Source organism: Chelonia mydas, chromosome 25 (assembly GCF_015237465.2).
Source record: "Chelonia mydas isolate rCheMyd1 chromosome 25, rCheMyd1.pri.v2, whole genome shotgun sequence".
In the NCBI taxonomy this organism is placed as follows: Eukaryota; Metazoa; Chordata; order Testudines; family Cheloniidae; genus Chelonia; species Chelonia mydas.
In genome coordinates, this window is record NC_057858.1 from 11,002,475 (window position 1) to 11,020,901 (window position 18,427).

At 47.2% G+C, this 18,427-nt stretch overlaps 1 protein-coding gene across 2 annotated transcripts in view; it reads left to right on the top strand.

Annotated features, from left to right (window-relative positions):
- The first annotated feature begins 7,183 nt into the window (after positions 1 to 7,183).
- Positions 7,184 to 18,427, top strand: part of ARID3A (AT-rich interaction domain 3A) — a 100,995-nt gene continuing 89,751 nt past the window's right edge. For both annotated transcript variants that reach the window (XR_006287438.1, XM_027834150.3), the window contains exon 1: positions 7,184 to 7,624. The gene's annotated coding sequence lies outside the window, so the exon portion shown is untranslated. The remainder of the gene's footprint in view (positions 7,625 to 18,427) is intronic.

Below are 18,427 nucleotides of genomic sequence, written 5' to 3' on the forward strand. Positions count from 1 at the left end.
ACCTTAGCCAGTGGGATTTGAAGGACCCAGGAGCAGATTTTTCTATTTGCCCACGCTCAGCTCTCATGGTGGGGAGGAGAAGCTGGTTCTGACGTGAAATCACAGACACGTTTGCCCTATAAACCCCCTTCTGCAAGGCATATGTTTTGGGCACAACCTATATTATAATGAATATGGGAGCTGATAACCCTGACTCATCCTGCTCCTTTATTTGCCCAGAAGCCCTTTCCAGTAGCCACTCCCCTCACTAGCCTTGCTTGTAATTCTACCCTCCCCCAGAGACCCTAAGGGCTACTATCCTGCCTAGCAGGCAGGATATAGTTACAGCCACTCTGGTTTGTTTACTACAAGCCTTGATCCGCTTTAGGGAGCGTCCCCAAAGTGAAACATTTTCTTTCCACTTCCTTCGAATGCAGGTGATTATTTTCCTTACACTGGCTCCCTGTGGGCCTTTAACCTGCATGCCCAGCTGGGACTGGTGCGATTCAGTTCCCCTCCACAGGCCAGTGGCCAAGAGAGGCTGATTTAAAGAGCAGTGGCCATTTGGCCTCCAGGTGCCGAACTCAACAGGATCCAAAAATGGAGATTGCCTTGACAGCAGCACAGGCTGGCGCAGTGGACGCCCGCTTAGCTTCTGCACCATTCAGCCCAGTGGCTGTTTGCACTCACTTTGCTGCCTGGAGAATCAGACCCAAGACGTCTCACTGCCCGGTGTGCTTCGCATGAGGGAAAGACCTCAAGTTCCAAACCAGTTTGGGGCGGGGGCTAGACAAACAGGTTGGTTGACTTCAGCGTGCCTGCTCCCATGAGGAAAGCAAGCAGGGCTCTCCCTGCTTCTGAATCAAACAGTTTTGTCCAGCCAGCAGGGACAAGGGTTGTGTAGCTGAGGTGATAAATTAGAGGAGACACTTCCAAATATGACAGTTACTATGGAAACACCCTAATGTAGAGTAAATTTCATCCCTAGATCCCACAGCACTTTACCAAGATAAGTATCATGAGCCCCAATTGGGGAAACTGAGGCACAGAGCAGGGAAGCCTATGCTGGGACTAGAAGTCTCCTGACTGCCAATCCAATATCCTAGTCATCAGACTACACTGTGGTATTAATCTTTTATTAAGAAACCCTCCTGACACTAGTAAGTAATTTTGAGACGCTTTCCCATCCAAAAAAAGAGTACTTGTGGCACCTTAGAGACTAACCAGTTTATTTGAGCATGAGCTTTCGTGAGCTACAGCTCACTTCACCATCCAAAGCATTCTCCAGGCAGGGAGTGCTTCCTACTACCTCTCTATTCAGTGCCTAACCCAGTGGGGACCTGATCTCGGTTGCGGCCTCTACAGTAAAACAGTTTGTTCTGCATCCGTACAGCACCTAACACAATGGGGAGATGGTGAATGACCAGGGCTGCTGGGCACTCCAGCAAGACAAATAATAAAGGACAATAATGTAATATTGAAACAGGTTCTTTTAAAATGCTGATCTGGCCCGATCTCAATAACAAACTACCAAATACAGGTCCCGCCGGCTTCCTAAGCTAGACAAGCCGAGTGATCACCCAGCCAGAGAGATCCTGAATTTCAAATATATTGCTGTGTCCTTTCCCCCCGCTCAGCATGCCTTTGTTTGATTTTGGTTTTTTTTTTTTTTTTTTTCCATGCGAGTTCTGAACTAGGGTCATGAGGAACGCTGCGCTTGGGGAGAGGCTCACCCCACCGCACGGAGATAAGATGTTTCCAGGGTGTCACATTCCACATTGCGAAGTACTGCTCTGTCCGACATAGGGTGCACCTACGTTAGGAACAAAGGCATGGCGGGGGTTAAACCACATGGGAGCTGATACACGGAAACTACCGTGGTAAAATCCCAGTGTGGACAAGGCAGCTGTAGCATTGACATGCATTAACAGTTAAACACTAGGCTAGTGTTTATCTTGAGCTGTTAACACGTGTTAAAACTGCTCTTGGCTTGTCCATACTGGGTCTTCACTGCAAAAAAACAGGTGGGATTTTACGTCTAGCTAGTTCTCTCTCTGTAAAATCCTAGTGGAGACAAGGCACAGGTAGTTTCTACCTTGATGTAGATAGTCAAGATCGATCCATCGCATACCTGGGGCTGACTTGGACTGACTATATCAAGGTGAAAACTACGGAGCCTTGTCTCTAATGGGATCGGAGCTATCTCGCTGAAAAGACACACCTGGTTTTGGTCATGGTAGCAGACACAGGGGAAAACACCTTTTTTCCTGGTGAAGACAAAGCCAGTAACTGCACCAGGGAACTGCCCCAGCTGGGCCCGATGGTGTCGTTTTTGAACCGCTCTGCCAATCCAGATGCTCTGGATGGACAATAAAATGTTTGCCAATAGCCATTTGCATTTCTGAGGCACTTTTCTTCTGAGGAGCTCAGCGCGATTTGCAGAATAGTGCTTTAACCTTTGCATGCAGGCCCTTGTAGAGGGTGTTATCCCCAGAAATGCTGAGGCCCGGATGTGAAAGATAGGGGCCTAAATACCTTGGAGGATCTGGGCCAGAGAGATCGGTTGACTTGCCCAATGTCATGTGGCAAAGACAAGAAAATAAGATCATGATGGGTATACCAGGAATTAATTTGGCTCTAGAACTCCTGATTCCCAATCCCTGTCCCCTTCCCCCCATCCCCCAGCTTTAACTACTAGACCATACTCCCTCCCATATCTGAGAATGGAACCCAGGAGTCCTGACTCCTCCTCATCTCCTTTAGCCACTACATAACATTCCCTGCATCATTATTATTTCTTTTTATTTGCATAGCGCCGAGGAGCCTTACTTATGGACCAAGACCCGGTTGCACTAGGCTCTGTCCCAAGGAGCTTACATCTAACTATAAGACAAGATACAACAGAGGGATACAGACAGGCAGGAGAGTACAAGGAAATGAGACACAATTGTGATATTTTTCTACCTTACAAAGTTAACCTTACTTGAAAATCAAGATTTTGTTTTGTGCCTTCCATCCTTGCGTTGCTCACCACAGCAGTGACCAGAAGGAAAGGGTGTGTGATGTAGTGATCCTAAATCGCACCCGTAATGATGCATTCTATGATAAGGGTAATCATCAAATGTCATGCTTCAGGGCATAAGCAGTTTGCCTGCAGGGGTCAGGAAGGAATTTGCCCCACCCACGTCCAGCATTGCACAATTGTCCAGGTCACCGCACGTATGTCCCTCTCTACAGCATTAGATACTGGCCACTGGCAGAGAGAATTCCAGACTTGGGGGACCAATGTTATCTGACCAACTTCAGCTTTCAGCCATTGGATCTAGACAAAGGCATAACAAGATCCTCCCCCCTTCTTCTGATGCAGCTGGTAACTTGGAGCAGCTTAGAGCAGTTAGCTGCCTCTCAGCTCACATTTAGGACTCAGGTGACGGTTCCTAGGATCATTGGGTCTGAGCAACCCATTGCATCACAGGAAATGTTCCATCTTCTCACCACGCCCTCTTCAAGAAGCTAAGGGGATGACAGGGTGAGCTCTGAAAGGTCGTAATAAAGTTCTGACCTAAGACATTTCAGTGCAAATGCCCAGGGTGCTTTTTTCTCTCCCAGTTTCAGTGCATATGGAGGGCAGGTCATCCTGAACAGCAGCTGTGCAGATGATTAGCTGCATCTGGATCTTCATCCGCAGGATCTCCCAGCCCATTGTTTCTCCCCTTTAGCCTCCTGATGCAACTTAAATCCCCTACAATTGGGACCAGAAGGTCTTTCGCTCTCTCTGCTGGGCCCCCAAGGCCTCTGGTTTTGTGCATTGTGTGTCCTGCATCATCATCTGTGCAGCAGTGCCTGGCACGAAAGTTTGCAGGAGAGGCAGTATGGTGAGAACATTGGACTGGGAGCCAGAAATTCGATTCCTAGCTCGGCTTCTCTTTCTGTCTGTGGCTTTGGGCGAGTCACTTAGGCCCAACTTTACAAAAGTGGTCCCTAGGTTGGGGTCCACAACTTGACACAACCTGGGCTGATTTTTGAGGTGAGTTTTTGGGTGCCCAGCACCTCTTAAAATCAGGCCCACCATGTCTCAGGTTGGGTGCCTAAAATTAGTGTCCCCTTCTGGAACTTTTGGCCTTACCTTCTGTGTGCCTTAATTTGCTCATCTGTAAAAATGCGGGCGCGGGGGGGGGGAGATACTTGACTGTGTTGCAATGTATCTGTGAGGACTGATTGGTGTTTTAGTGAGCTTTGGGCATATTAAGTGCTAATTATTAAGACATGCTGGATTCTTTCCTAGTTTAGGTAATGTACTTTTCTTTACCTGTGCACCAGTAAGTTTGTTTTTATTGTCAACAATGAAACAAAATGCAAGGTTAAATAATTATTCTTAATGCACCGTTATGATTGAGAAAGACATTCTCATGGCATCTGTAACTGAGACATGCACATACTACAGTTAACATCACAAGCCATAACATAAGACAATAATCCCTAACTCTCATATAGCACTCTTCACCTCTAGATCTCAAAGCGCTTGACAGGTCAGATTTTCTAAATGGGGAAACTGAGGCACAGAGCAGGAAAGTGACCTGCCCAGCAGGTCACCGGCACAACCCAGACTGCATGCAGGTCTCCTGAGTCCCAGTCCAATGCCCTGAAGAACGCAGGAGTCCTGACTCCCATTCCACAGCGCTAACCATAAGACCGGGCTGACTCATTTGTATGTGCCCTGTGACAATGGAGTGTGCTTAACTTTACACAAAAGTGTCAAGTGAAGCATACAGGTCAGTTTGCCGATCAAGGCAGCTGTACGCCCTAACTTTCTGAATTTCTTGATTTTTTTGTATAATTAAAATTGCAACCACTGGGTTGTGTTAACAGAGACTTGTGTCCCTAACAAAAGCATCTATTTGAAGCTTTCTGGGTTGATCTTCATAGCCTTCTTGACCTTCTATTAAACTGCTGCATTGCAATTTTATAGCAGGAAATAACTTGTGTTTATAAAATTCAAGTCCCCTGGTATTGACTTGGTTGTTTGAAATACACTAATTTCCTGCATGAAATTAAATAGTTGCAACGATAACATCCGCAAGGGAATCCAAACAACAATACAGACTCTGAGGACGCTGTGATCTTCTAGTGATTGAGGTTGCAGCTGGGAAATAAATAGGATTTAGTATTTGTTTAGCGCCAGCAATGTGCATGGCACTGTACAAAATGCAACAGTGCTGCTGTGAAAGTTTCTCGTCAATGAACATGCTTAAATCAGTGTTGTCAACTCTCAGGAAAACCGAGAGCTGGCTGGTTAATATGTGTTAGGGGTCAAGGTAACTGACCAGCTAGCACGTGTTAAAACTACAGCTGCCTTGTCCACAGTAGGATTTTACCATGTGTCAGCCGAGGTGTTCAAAACACATTTCTATTTCTAGTGAACACAAGGCAGAAATGTTGAGTGACCCCGCGGCAGACTCTTTGTGCCTGATTCTCACTTGTGCTGAGCACCTTCCATTTGCACTGAATTCAACTGGAGTAGTGAGTTCTGAGCACTTCTGAAATCTGGGGGACCAGAGTGTCAGATTCATGATAGTCTGTTATGTCTGAAGTTAGACACCCCGAATCAGTGGCCACACCTGTGAGCTTTTGGCTGTAAACGTTCCATGCCTCAGTTTCCCTCCCTGTGAAACGAAGACAGCGAGACCGACCTTTGTAAAGTGCTTTGAGATCTATAAAGGAAACGTGCTGTGTATTTATAAGTTTCAGAGTAGCAGCCGTGTTAGTCTGTATTCGCAAAAAGAAAAGGAGTCCTTGTGGCACCTTAGAGACTAACCAATTTATTTGCGCATAAGCTTTCGTGAGCTACAGATGAAGTGAGCTGTAGCTCACAAAAGCTTACGTGCAAATAAATTTGTTAGTCTCTAAGATGCCACGAGTCCTCCTTTTCTTTTTGTGCTGTGTATTGTAATTTTCTTATAAAAATGACACCTTTTTATACCCTCCCCACTGCTCCCTGTGTGTCTTCTAGTCACAGCTGCTGATCTGACTTCCCAGAGTAGTCTTTACTCCTGTTTGCGGGCTCAAAGACCAAATCAAAGAGAGGCTGTAGCTCAAGCAGAAATTACAGGCTTGATGCAGGACTCGCGCGGAAACAGTCATCTGGCCTGCGCTGTACAGGAGATCAAGGGAAACATTATGATCCTCTGGTCTGACCTCCTGTAAATGTTAAGATTTATTCAGTTTTTCCCTGACTGAAACATCTCTCTGAATATCTTCAAGGGGGCTGAAAATTTCAAGGAAAGTAAAAAATAAAATAAAATCCAGGACACATACTATTTAGAGAACGATCAGTCCAGAGCTAGATTAAAATAAAATTAAATAAAATTTAAAAAAGAGTTCGGGGCTGATTCTGCAAAGCTTTAAGCACAGGTGGGTAATGGGAGTAGCCCCCATTGCAGTAAATGGAACTTCTCCTGCGAGTAAAGTTATTACACACGTGCTTTGAGTGTTTGCAAAAAAAAAAACCCAAAAAGTGAAATGGAGAGTGCCCCTTTAAATTCTACCTTCCGGGCTCTTTTGAGACGCTTCCTAATGTGCAATACCACCAACCTAAAGGCAGTTACGCTTCAGCCTTTTTTTCTTTTCTTTTTTTTAAATTTAAAGGAGCCACGGCTATATATACGTTTGTGCCCATGGACAGCACATCCAACCCCATCGGCAGAGAATAGAAACCGGTATTTATCTTGTAAACAAATGCAGAGTCAGGAGTCTAGGGGATGATTTCTGATGCTTTGGGGGTATAATCTTTATGGGAAACTTCAAATTATAACAAAACAACTCAAAAAGCAGACTCTCAGCTGCAGATCTCAAAGCCCTTTGTATCTTTCCCACCCCATTTTCCAGATGGGGGAACTGAGGCACAGACCTGCGTGGGTTTGAAGCCCTTTCAGAGCTTTAAAATCCTAATTCTGCAAACGTTTTAGGCAAGCAACTAATATTCATGGACACAGCCCCTCCTCCCCATCAGCTTTTAAAAGGGCTTGAGTGTGTGGTTGCGGGATCGAGCCCTTAATTTTAAATTTTGCAAATAGGTAATTTAAAAAAAAAAACTGCAGATCAACAGTTTACACCAAAATTACACCAGCCACTTAGAACAAGGATCGTGCCTGCAAAGATAATAAGTACAAAAAAAAACAACAGGTAATGGGATGGCCACGAGGCTCAAAAATAGCTTCTGGGATTTTTAATCTCCAATCATCACTGAATAATCTGGGCAGCCCCTACCCTCTGCGCGTTTTCGGGAGCCGCTGGGGAAATGGGAGATGGTCCCTAGCTGGGCAGCCCACTCCTATGGCAGGTCTCTGATTCAGAGGTTAGGAATTTGCATCTGATTGCTATTTGTCACCCAATGATTTGTCTATCCAGCCATGAGCACGCCTTAGGCAGAAGGGGGAGGGGAAGGGGCCAGGGCTTGCATTGCCTGAAATGAGAAATTTACCAATCAGGCCAGATAGGGGTGCATTAAAACAAACCCAATTAAAAGAGAGATACCGAAAAAAGAAAAAGAAACCAGGATCGGCCGGGTTCCTGGGCAGCAAGGTGGGCCAGCTGCCCGGGGACGCTCGCGCTGCCATGGAGCTCCCCAGCGGAGCGGCTGCCTTGGGTGAGCGAAGCTCTTTCCTTCTCCTCCTTCTCCCCTTTACAGTGGGTTCAAAGCCATAGGCCACCCCGCTGGCTGAAATCTAAGTCGCTGGGAGGAGGCGCGGGTTTGCGGGGGGGCTTTTATTTTTGCATTAGGGAAAAAAAAATTTAAAAAAAGGGGGGGGCGGAGTGGGGGTCCCCTCTAAACAAAGTTGCCGCATGAATGGGGCCGGCGGGGGGGGGGGATTTCCTACAGCTGAGGGCTGGATGCCACTTTTATCGACTTCCCCCGTCTCGAGGCTTTATTAGCACGATCACCCGACAATCCGTCTCCCCCCCCCCTTTTTTTTTTGCGCCCCCTTTAAATTCTGTGCAACTTCCAAAGAAACGTAGCCGGTTGGGGCTGGAATGCAAAGATCCCTTTTTGTGCTTCTGGGAGGAAATCCTCTTGGCAAATAAGAGATCGGACCCCCTTTTTGCGGAGGGGAAGGAAAGGGGCTTCTCCCCCACCCGTGGGGGGGGGGGGGGAGGGGGAAGCAAAGACTGGTGTGGTGCCGTGAAAGGCCGTGCAGCCTTTCCCCGGGGGAGAGGGGCCATGCGCCCGGGGAGGGTTAAATGCGAACTCTCCGCCTGTTTTATTTTTAAAGGGCTTGTCTCTGGCTTTGCAAAAGGCTCCATTTTTTTTTTTTTCTCGCACCAGCAAGAGTTGGACACTGACCTTCCCGTGCAGGGCAAAGCATTTCAAACCCGCCCCCCAGCTAGAAAGGCCCTGGATAGTTCCAGGCACTCACCGGCGATTCCCCATTTAAATCCTGAGTTTTGCTGGGGCTGATCCCCCCCTTCCCCCCCGTGTATGAGATTTTTAGAGGAACCCTCTTCACGTAGCAGGTTAAAGAAAGAACCCAGTAAAACCATGTCGATTGTATGATCCCCCCCCCCCCCCCCCCCAGGTTGCTTACATGGTTGGGGATCAGGGTCTATTGATTCTACAGGGCTGACTTGCAAATAAAATCCATATTTGGGGAGGGAGGGGTGGATATGAATGCTGCTGCTAGAAATTCTCTAAGGAAGCTCTTGGAATTGCCTTTAGATTTTTTTTTTTTTTCTTTTTGATATACAAAACTCTTGGTGTCTTTTTGTTTGCCTTGTTTCTTGCCACGTCTGAACTTAACCTTTGTTACTTCTGGCTTTTTAAATGTAACCCCCTCCTCCGATTGCTTGTGTGTGTGTGTGTCTGTCCTGCCTCCACGCCATTTCCAGTTGTGTCAATTGTTGCATGTGTTTTTTTCAAGCCGAGTGTCTGAAGTTTGATTTCCACCCACCCTCCAAAATAGAAAAGCTTGGGACAGCTTGACTTGCATGAAAATGGGGGTGGTAAGAGAGCGTATTTAACCTGTCACGTAACAAGTTTTTCCCCCTTCCCCATAATCTCCATTTAGGCCAGGTGTCTGCCCCCAAAAATAACAAATTCTGTGCTTGCTAGAATCTAAATGACTTATTACTATTTGATCGTTATTACAGTAGTACCGAGAGACCTACTGTGCTAGGAGCTGTGTGTAAATGGACAAGACGGTATTGGAGGGGAAGCCGAGACTTGTCTGAGGTCAGGCAGCAGCAGGTCTGTGGCAGATCTGGGAACAGAAGGCAGGTTTCTGCAGTCTCTGGTGTCTCCAGTGTTAGCCTGCATTGCCTGTCAGTTTGCCTCACTAAGATCCACCTTAGTAAAACAATGAGGTCAAGATCACAATTCAAAAAGAAATGTGGGAATTTAGCGTTCACGAAACCGAAGAACAAGTCGCACTGTCTGGGGCCGAGCATGGAATAAACAAGGCTCGCGTTCAACACGCGTCCCACCCCGCAACTGCAAAATCTTTTGCTTCCCAGCTTTATGGTCGCCCTCCCACAGCATCTCAGCCCTGTCCTGGATCTCGACTTGTCCTCTGCAAACTCAAAACCTTTGCTGGAGGTTGCTTCTTGAGAGGCAGAGGTCTGACACCGGAAAGCGATTGTGTGTCAGGATTGCAGAGTTGTTACTATACCGCTTCGTGGCTAATATTAGTCCGTCCTGTTAATGAGACCACAAACTTCTAATCAGGGCAGCTGGTGGGAAATATTAAATGGAATTTATTGACAGGCACATTCTCTTTAAGATTTGTTTGCTTGTTTTGGCTCTGCCTAGCAAAACTGGGCCCTGATTCCCAATTAAGGCCCTTGGTTGTTACTGTAATATAAATAATTTACTGACCTGGAGGCTCTAGGAATTCAAATTACCATGGTGTTTTCCTTCTTTTCCTGTCCTCGACTGTAGCTTCGAGTTGCTGGGTGCAGTTAGAACAGCTGCTTCCATCTGCTCCAGAGGTGGCTGCCCTACGCTGATGGATGTCATGATACGTTCTGTATTTTAGTTTGTAAAGTGGCTTGGGGCCCTGGGGGACAAAAGGTGCTATTTAAAAAGTTGCTGTGATCTAGTAGAAATAGTTTATATTTAAGGTTACACCAGCATCCTTGTTTCATATTCCTGATGTCTGTGGTTTGGCTGTTCTTACAGCCTGCAGCGATTTTTCTTTCACCAAAAGCTGAGTAGGTGCACTTTTCCCCTGAACTCAGATTATTTTAACTACAAGCTAATGTTGTAAGCAGCTTGTTTAGAATATGTTCTGACAGATTCCCCCTCCCCCCTTTGTGTCTTCAACAGCAACAAAACTTCAGAATTCAAAAGGATACTTTCCAACCTTTTGTAATTGTGTGTGTGTCATGAATAAACTGATGGTCCGTGTATCCTTCAGAACTTGGAATGAAAGTGAATCGCAGTGACTCTTAGAGCCCTGCCCTAGCCACTAAACTGCATTCATTTGCTGTGTGATCCTAGGGAAGTCACTTCTCTCTGACCTCAATTTCTGTATCTGTGAAATGGGGTTCATATCCATTCAAGAAGGTGGGGTTACCATTAAAGTAGGCCCTGTGGCCTGGGACCGTCTTTCCTTCTACATTTCCATTTGTTCCATGGTTTCTGGTCCATGACTGTGCCTCTGAGGCACCACGGCAATACAAATATTCTTTAATTGTTCTAATTGTATTTTTTGTGGGATCCCAGGGCTACTTCCCCACTGCCTCATGTAGCTGGTGCATGGGTGGGTAGATTTCTGACACCATCAGGATGGTAGTATTCTGGACTGGTGCCAATGATGACAACAGACACAGGACAAACACCACACTCCCTTGTTTGGTGTCAGGGTGTGTGTGTGTGTGTTCTTAAATTGTGAGTCTTGTGGTATTGGCTGTTTCTCTTAGAACTTCAGCTCCGAGACTATGTGCAAATTTCAGATTTATTTATTTTTAATTGTTTCTAGCTCTCATGGTGTAAATTCCATGATTTTTTGCGGGGCCTGACTCTCAAGCTTTTGGACACTTGGGGCTAGCGACACCGCATCGGTACAGGCAAGACCAAAAGCCACTTTGATCGTGTTGGGGAGCGTTAGAATGTGGGTTATCGATGGAGTTCCCTGTTCTCTCCTGCAGCTAGCTCAACCGTGCCATAGCAACAAACAAATTCTGGAAGGGAGGAAATGGCTTCTCTTGCTTTAACGTGTGGGAAGACCAAAAGGGGAGGGGAACGGACACAGTGGGCAAAAAAATACATTTAAAAACCAAAATGCAAAGCAGCCTGCCTGTGCTAAAGGAGGATCTGCAGCGTCTCTTTGAAACCGGACAGTTCTGTACCCTTCTGTCCCATTTTCCCCATGTCCTGATGCAGGGTGTCTGGCTTTTCTGATTTCTTTTTTTCCTCACCTGATTTAATTTTTAAACCATGCCAGTAGTACTTGTGAGAAACACTCCCCTCCCCCCCACCCCCCAGCGTTGTTGATCTTCTGATTGTTCCTTAAATGGATTCAAAGTAAACTGAAACCAGTTGTCCACTCCAGGTCATTACACCGTGTCTGTGCATGCGCTATGTGGCGAGGCAGCGTGACACAACAGAGCTGTCCATCAGCTTGCAAAACCCTAACTGTCTGCTATGGCTTATTTTTAGCTGAATTCAACTGATCCCCCCGCCCCCCCCCTTTTTTTTTTTTTTTTTTGCTTTCTTTTTTTCCTCTTTTGAGCACCTGCTCTCGTGGGAAGTCAGTGGGGTTAGCAGCTGAAGTGCCAACATGCTTGTTTCTAGCACATCAGACTTTGGAGACTATTTTTAAAATGAGTACAGCAGTGCCCGAGATCCAGGCCCCAGTGTGTCAGGTGCTGTACAGACACGTCATAAGATAGTCTTACAGTCTAAAGTGCTTACAATCTAAAGGGTGGGAGGGGAAGTGGCTTACCCAAGTCACACAGTAGGTCAGCAGCTAATCTCTAGAATCCCTATCCACTAGACAACACTGCCTTGCATAGGGTGTGGTTTTAATTGGCTTCCACAGATATCACCAGGCCCTTGTGTCTGAATCTCATTTAATTCAAGGCCCCTTCTCCTATACATTCTGGTGTGGCTTTCAAGGTCCGTTAAATGGATCTGTTCTGGCTGGGGGTTCGGGAGGGAACCCCTTACTTAGAAAATATTTATTTTGACGCTACGTCCATCTCCATTAAGGAAATGATCCCGTGGCAACACCCCCTTCGTTTGCTGCCCCTCAGCCAGGGATGCAAACAGTTTGGCTCTGTGTGTGTGTGTGTGTGTGTGTGTGTGTGTGTGTGTGTTTTCAGCAGGTGTCTAGCATGGGTCACAGTGGCTAAATTACTTCAACCCTGCTGCGCTGGCCCTGGTTGTGTGCATGCCCTGGCTGCTGGGGTGTGTGCGCACGCGGTTAATAGAAGTTGTCCCCAATAAATCTCTTTGTGCGTCAAGACGGGGCCCTGATCTCGCCCTGCCATGGTCACTTCAGAACGTTTTCCTCCTTTGCACAAATCGGGCACCCAGTTTAAGAACTGAACATGAGAATTGTCTCTAGACATGCGCATCTACCCATTGCATAGGTGGAAGCCTCACTGGAAAGCAGTTTGCCCCCCCCCCCCGGATATGTTTGTCCAATCCACAAGACCAGATTTCCACACTGGCATCCCAAGCCCTCTTGCCCGCTTTCATAAGCGTGCTTAGATATTCATTTTGCACAGGAATATAGTAGAAACCTGTACAAGAGATCACTTGATGTAGGTGCCCCAAAATACCTCCCCACTCCCAAAGAATACAGTACACCTCTGCTTTAGCTTTATCAGAAGGCAATGGATTCCCCCCACCCTCAGTCCCTCACTGAGCAACTTCTTACCTAATAAAAGATCCTTTGTATTGCCAGTAGGTGTTGGGTTAAATTAAGCTAACTGTACAAAAGAGACTTCTAGTTGCTCTGGTTTTTGATCAGTGCATTGATCAAAGTTGGCAACTCATAGCAAAACAGAGAGCCAACCACCAAAGAAGTGTGACCAACGAGCTCATGGTTACTGTAATGACTCGTGTTCCAGTAGTGATCTGTCTCTCTATGAATGAAGCTCACCACCCTTTTCTTGTAAATGGAGAGGGTGGAGGAATGAGCAGAGACTTCTCAGCCTTGTTTGCACCTTTCCCGCCGTTGTGATCGCTGCCCCTCCCTCCCCCCAGTTGGTAACTGCTGGTATTATTTATTTTGCAGTAGTGCCTAGAGGCCTGGGCTGAGCTCGGGGGCCCCATTGGGCTAGGCATTGCACAAACAGATAAGAGACAGTCCCTGCTCTAAGCGCTTATGATCTAAATAGACCAGACAGATAAAATGCAGGAGCAGAAATAGGCGAAGTGACTTGCCCAAGGTGACCCAGCAGGTCAGTGGCAGAGATGGGAATAAGACTTCAGCTCTCCTCACTCCTGCTTCCATTGCCCTGTCCTCCAGTCCATGGTGGGAGCCCTAGTATGGGCCAGTGCTGCCGGTATTTGAGCCGTCCTGTCTCCTACACCTGCTTCGGTCAGGGCTCGAGGATGTCCCTTACAGCTGTCCCGTACTGCAGGGGACTGCTATGAAATCTAACATGTTTCCAGTGGTGGCACAAAGCGTAAGCAGACCAAGCAATTTTCTGGGGCCCTGATCACCCTCAAAAGGCCGTGCGTCTTATTTACTGTGGACTTTTTAACAAGTAAGTGTGTGTGTGTAATAAAAAAAAAAAAAAAATTGTGGAAATAATGCAATTAGTATTTTTAAGGGGTGGGAAAGGGGGCCCAAAATATTCCTGGTTAGGGCCCCCAGTGGGCTAGCAGTACTTCTGCTTGTTTCTCTGCCACAACAGCTGTGAGATTATGGGACCCGGTTATATAAAGCAGTCCCCACCTCATGCCTTAGAAATGCTTTCTCCTCTTGCAGCACGGAAGGGAGAAAGCGATATCCAGGTCCAGTTCCGTTGGCGCTGCGGCGTCTGGCTTTAGCAGGGCAACGTGGGGACAAAGTTAAGACTGATCAGGCCCACGTGCGCTGCGAGACAGAACCACATTTGCAGCGGTCAGCGGAGAAGGGCTGGGCGAGCCCGTCACTCCTTGCTGGACTTGTACTTGGAGCTCTGCCCAGAACTGGGTTTTGAAAGCAGAGGTCTCGCCCAGCTTCCTCTGACTGGTGTGCATGGGAGTCTTCCTATTCTGAGAACTGTGCTTGTCAGACCATATGGGAGCAACCCCTTCCCCACCTCCGCTGTATAATTAGGAACGCAGGAGCTGCCATCTGGGGCCGGACCAGTGGTCCGGCTAGTCCAATATTCTGACAGCACTGGTGCTTCATAGAATCATAGAATATCGGGGTTGGAAGGGACCTCAGGAGGTCATCTAGTCCAACCCCCTGTTCAACGCAGGACCAATCCACAACTAAATCATCCCAGCCAGGGCTTTGTCAAGCCTGACCTTGAAAATCTCTAAGGAAGGAGATTCCACCACCTCCCTAGGTAACCCATTCCAGTGCTTCACCACCCTCCTAGTGAAAAAGTTTTTCCTAACATCCAACCTAAACCTCCCCCACTCCCCGCTTCATAGGAAGGTGCAAGAAATCTGGGTACATAGACACAGTTAAGGTCCCAGCCACAGTCCAGCTGGGACCTTGTTTTATGGCATGGCAGGCAGGAGAGCTCGAAAAGCCTGGTTCATAGAGGTAAGAGAATCTCAGTGTTTAGTGGCAGCATGGGCTAGTGGATAGAGCACTGGACCGAGACTCAGGAGCCCTGGGTTCCATTCCCAGCCCTGTTGTGTGACCTTGTCCAAGTCATTTCACCTGTCAGTGACCCTGTTTTCCCTGCCACCTTATCTGTCTGTTTACACTGTAAGTTCCTTAGGGCAGGTGCTGTCTCTTACTATGTGTCTATACAGCATCTAGTATCTAGTCTAAGCCTCCAGGTGCTACTGGGATACCTGTGGACAAGGACAGCTCGGGTTAATGAACTGCGGTGTTCTCAGTGCTGCTCTCTAGAAGCAGCCTCTTGATCAGACTTTCTAGGAATTGTCTTAAAAGCCAGTTGATCCTGCTGTTTGCTTTGCAGCAGGGAGGGGTTGTGGGGATTCTGGGGGTGGGGGCTGACCTTTCAACAGATTAGTGGCTCCCCTCCAGCCTCTGCTTAGAGGAGAAGCCACAGACCAGGCCTTTGTGTCAGGGCTCGCTAGGGTGATGTCACTGGTCTCCAGGTGAGTGCCTTTGGCTGTCCAGACAAGACGGTAAGAGCGTCGACTCCAGCCTTGTGCCACAACGCGGCTGGTAACTCCTGAGGCTTGGACGGAGAACCTGTGGCATGGGCAGGCTGCATGTGCCCTAGCCAGACAGACCACACGGGGCACCCTTTGGTGTGATCCTTCTCCTGGGTGCCCAGGTCCTTGCTGAATGCTGGAGAAGGCGGTAGATGCTTTCAGGAAAGGCCCTTTCTCCTTCACCCTGCGTTAGGTTCCAGCTGCTACCTTTTACTGCTCAACAAGGGACTGTTACTAGAACAGCTTAGAGGCACCAGTTGTGGAGTGTGTGTGTCAGAGAGAGAGACCCTCCCTTTATAAGAGTGGAATCCACCATGTCCTAGTCTTATTTATTATGCATTACAGTAGCACATGAGAGCCCCAGCCACTGTGCTTGGGGCTGTACAAACGTAAGAGGTGTGTACGCTGGAGGCCTAACTTCCAACTCGGGTAGGCCTCACGGCTTGCAGTGGCTTTGCCTCCGCACTGGGGCAGCGACACTGAAACGCCCCATGCAGGCAAGGCCACGGTATGTGTGGCGTTTATTTGTGGTAGCACCTGGGAGCCTCGGTCATGGACCAGGACCCCAGTGTGCTAGGCGCTGCACAAAGACTGTGTCTGCCCCAAAGAGCAAGTAGAAGAAGAGACAACAGGTGGGTACACTCTGTATTAAGCACCAACACGAGACAGGCCTGGTCTAAACACCGTTTTTGTACTGGTGTAACTTTTGGCTCCGTGTGTGACTTTTGGTTAAAAAAAAATATATATTAGCACAACCCCCCAATGTGGACACAGTTACACTGGTAGACGGCCCCTTTGCACTGGTATAGCTTATTCCCCTTTCCTTATGGGAAGCAGCTACACTGGTATAAACCTCTCTATACCAGTATCGCTGCTTCAGCACTGGGGTTTGTACGACTGTAATGACGTAGGTTTAGTTCAAGCCATGCAACTTTCTTGTGTAGACCAGGGCACTACTGGATGCCACACAGCCTGAGCGATCTCCAGATTCCTCACACCTCCCTTGAGGGTTTACATCTTCATGGAGGAGGAAAAGCCAGCCATTGTGTCTTTTCATCGCTAACTACCGGCCTTTTATAAACCTGCTTTTGTCTCCTGTCCCCTCTGCTGCCTACAACATCATTAAACAACTAATGTCTCCATGACTCAAAATGCCTTCCCTGCTAAGATGCTTGCTCAGCTTTTTCTTGGCTCTGTTTTTCCCAGCTGTAACCTCTTGGAGAACTGGTCTGAGATCAGTTCTTATCCACTGAAGGTAGGACAAGAAGTAATGGGCTTAATTTGTAGCAAGGGAGATTTAGGTTCAATATTAGGAAATCTTTCTGACTCTAAGATAGTTCAGCTCTGGAATAGGCTTCTAAGGGAGGTTGTGAAATTTCCATCATTGGAGATTTCTTTTTCTTCTTTTTTTTTTTAAGAACAGGTTTGACAAACACCTGTCAGGTATAGTCTAGGGTTTACTTGGTCCAGCCTCCGCGCAGGGGGGCTGGACTTGATAAATTCTCCAGGACCCTTCCAGCCCGACATGTCTCTGAATTGTTTGTAACCACTGGGCTGGGACCCTACCACCTGTGAGCTGCCAGGGTCCCAAAAAATCCGTTTGCCTTGTCTTCAGCAACGAATGAACTCCTTACTCCTGGCCATGATATTGCTAAGAACGGGGCTTTATTCACTTTAATAATGACAAAATAAGGAGTTTTAAAAAATAATCTACATGGACGTAATCCTTCAGATACGACATTCAATCCTTACGCTGGTAAATTCACAGCTGCGCACAAATAGTCTAAACCCCATTCATAGCCCTCTTCTCGCCTCTTTCCACCTAATTCCATTTTATTTAACATGCCGAGACTCAAGAGGGTCTTAGACCTCCAGCCATTAACACCGAGACCAGTTTAGAGCTAAACACTCCAGTTGAACTGCTTCAGCGGATATGTAAATTGGTACAATGCCCAAAGCCAACAGCACAAATGCAGTTCTGTCTGGACAAAGGTGCTTTAAGGTACAGCTTATTCCTGCATATTTACTATACAGATATATAATTGCCTGTGTACAGCCAGGGGATTCTACTGCTTTCTGTACGACAGCTTCTGAACAGATTAAAATTAAAGCGGTGCAAAAATTGCATTGACAAGCCCCTAGCGTATAGTCCACAGCCTGCATTTTGCAAACATAAACAGTCACTCTGGCTTAAACACACACACACGAGATGGTCTAGAAACGTTTCCCTCCTTCTCTATTTTTTTCCTATGTAAATCATGCAAGTCTGATCCAGCTTCTCTAGCTGTCTCTGGAAATCATGTGTCCTGTTCCCCCGACTGATTTCTCTGTAATGCGTTCTCTTCAAAAGGGACTAGATTTCTGCACCTGCTCCAACTGGTTCAGAATAAACTGACCCCCGTGTCTCGGAAGCGCTCAAAGCCGTTCATGAAATGGGTCCTTCATGAAATGAGTCGCTGTCCTGCTTATGCCTGGATTCGTCTGCAGATTTCTCCCAGCAGAGCTCTGTTGTCTGATGCACTCGCCTTGGAAGTGCTGCTTCTCTGTCTCCAGTGTGGATGGGCAGGGCTAGAAATGTGACACACCCCCACCCAGCGCTGGTTTAAAGCCAGTTTAATCACACTTTCAGTTAAACTGGACCAGGCCTAAGGTCCAGTTACACTGTTATTTCTACCACCTTGAGGAATCTCTGTTACAGCCTGATGGTTCCCCCGGCGCAGTTACACTGTGGTTCATTGCTGCTAAGTTTAAAATGGAGTTAAATTGCTCCCAGTCCTCATTCACAGCAGGAAAACTCAATACCCTGAACGACTGCAGGGAAACAAATGCAGAAGGGATGGAAGTGAGGTTCCTTGTCTAAGAACTAGAACAATATTGGTGGAGACTTAAAATAAAAAATGAGGGGTTTTGTTTTTTGCCACGTTCCCCCTCCTTTCCCCCCCCATCTCTTGCCCACTCCAAGAACGCTGTTTAAAATGCAGCTTGATCCTATCTGGGCCTCAAGCTCCTAGTGTATTTGTAACTGTTGGAACTACCGTGTTGCAGCCGGGTCGACCTCAAAATGGTGGCACTTAGGCTGTGGATTGGACCTCTAAGCAGTGAAGCCCAAGGGACAAATTAGCGCGGCAGCTGCCTTCTGTTGTACTCGATCTT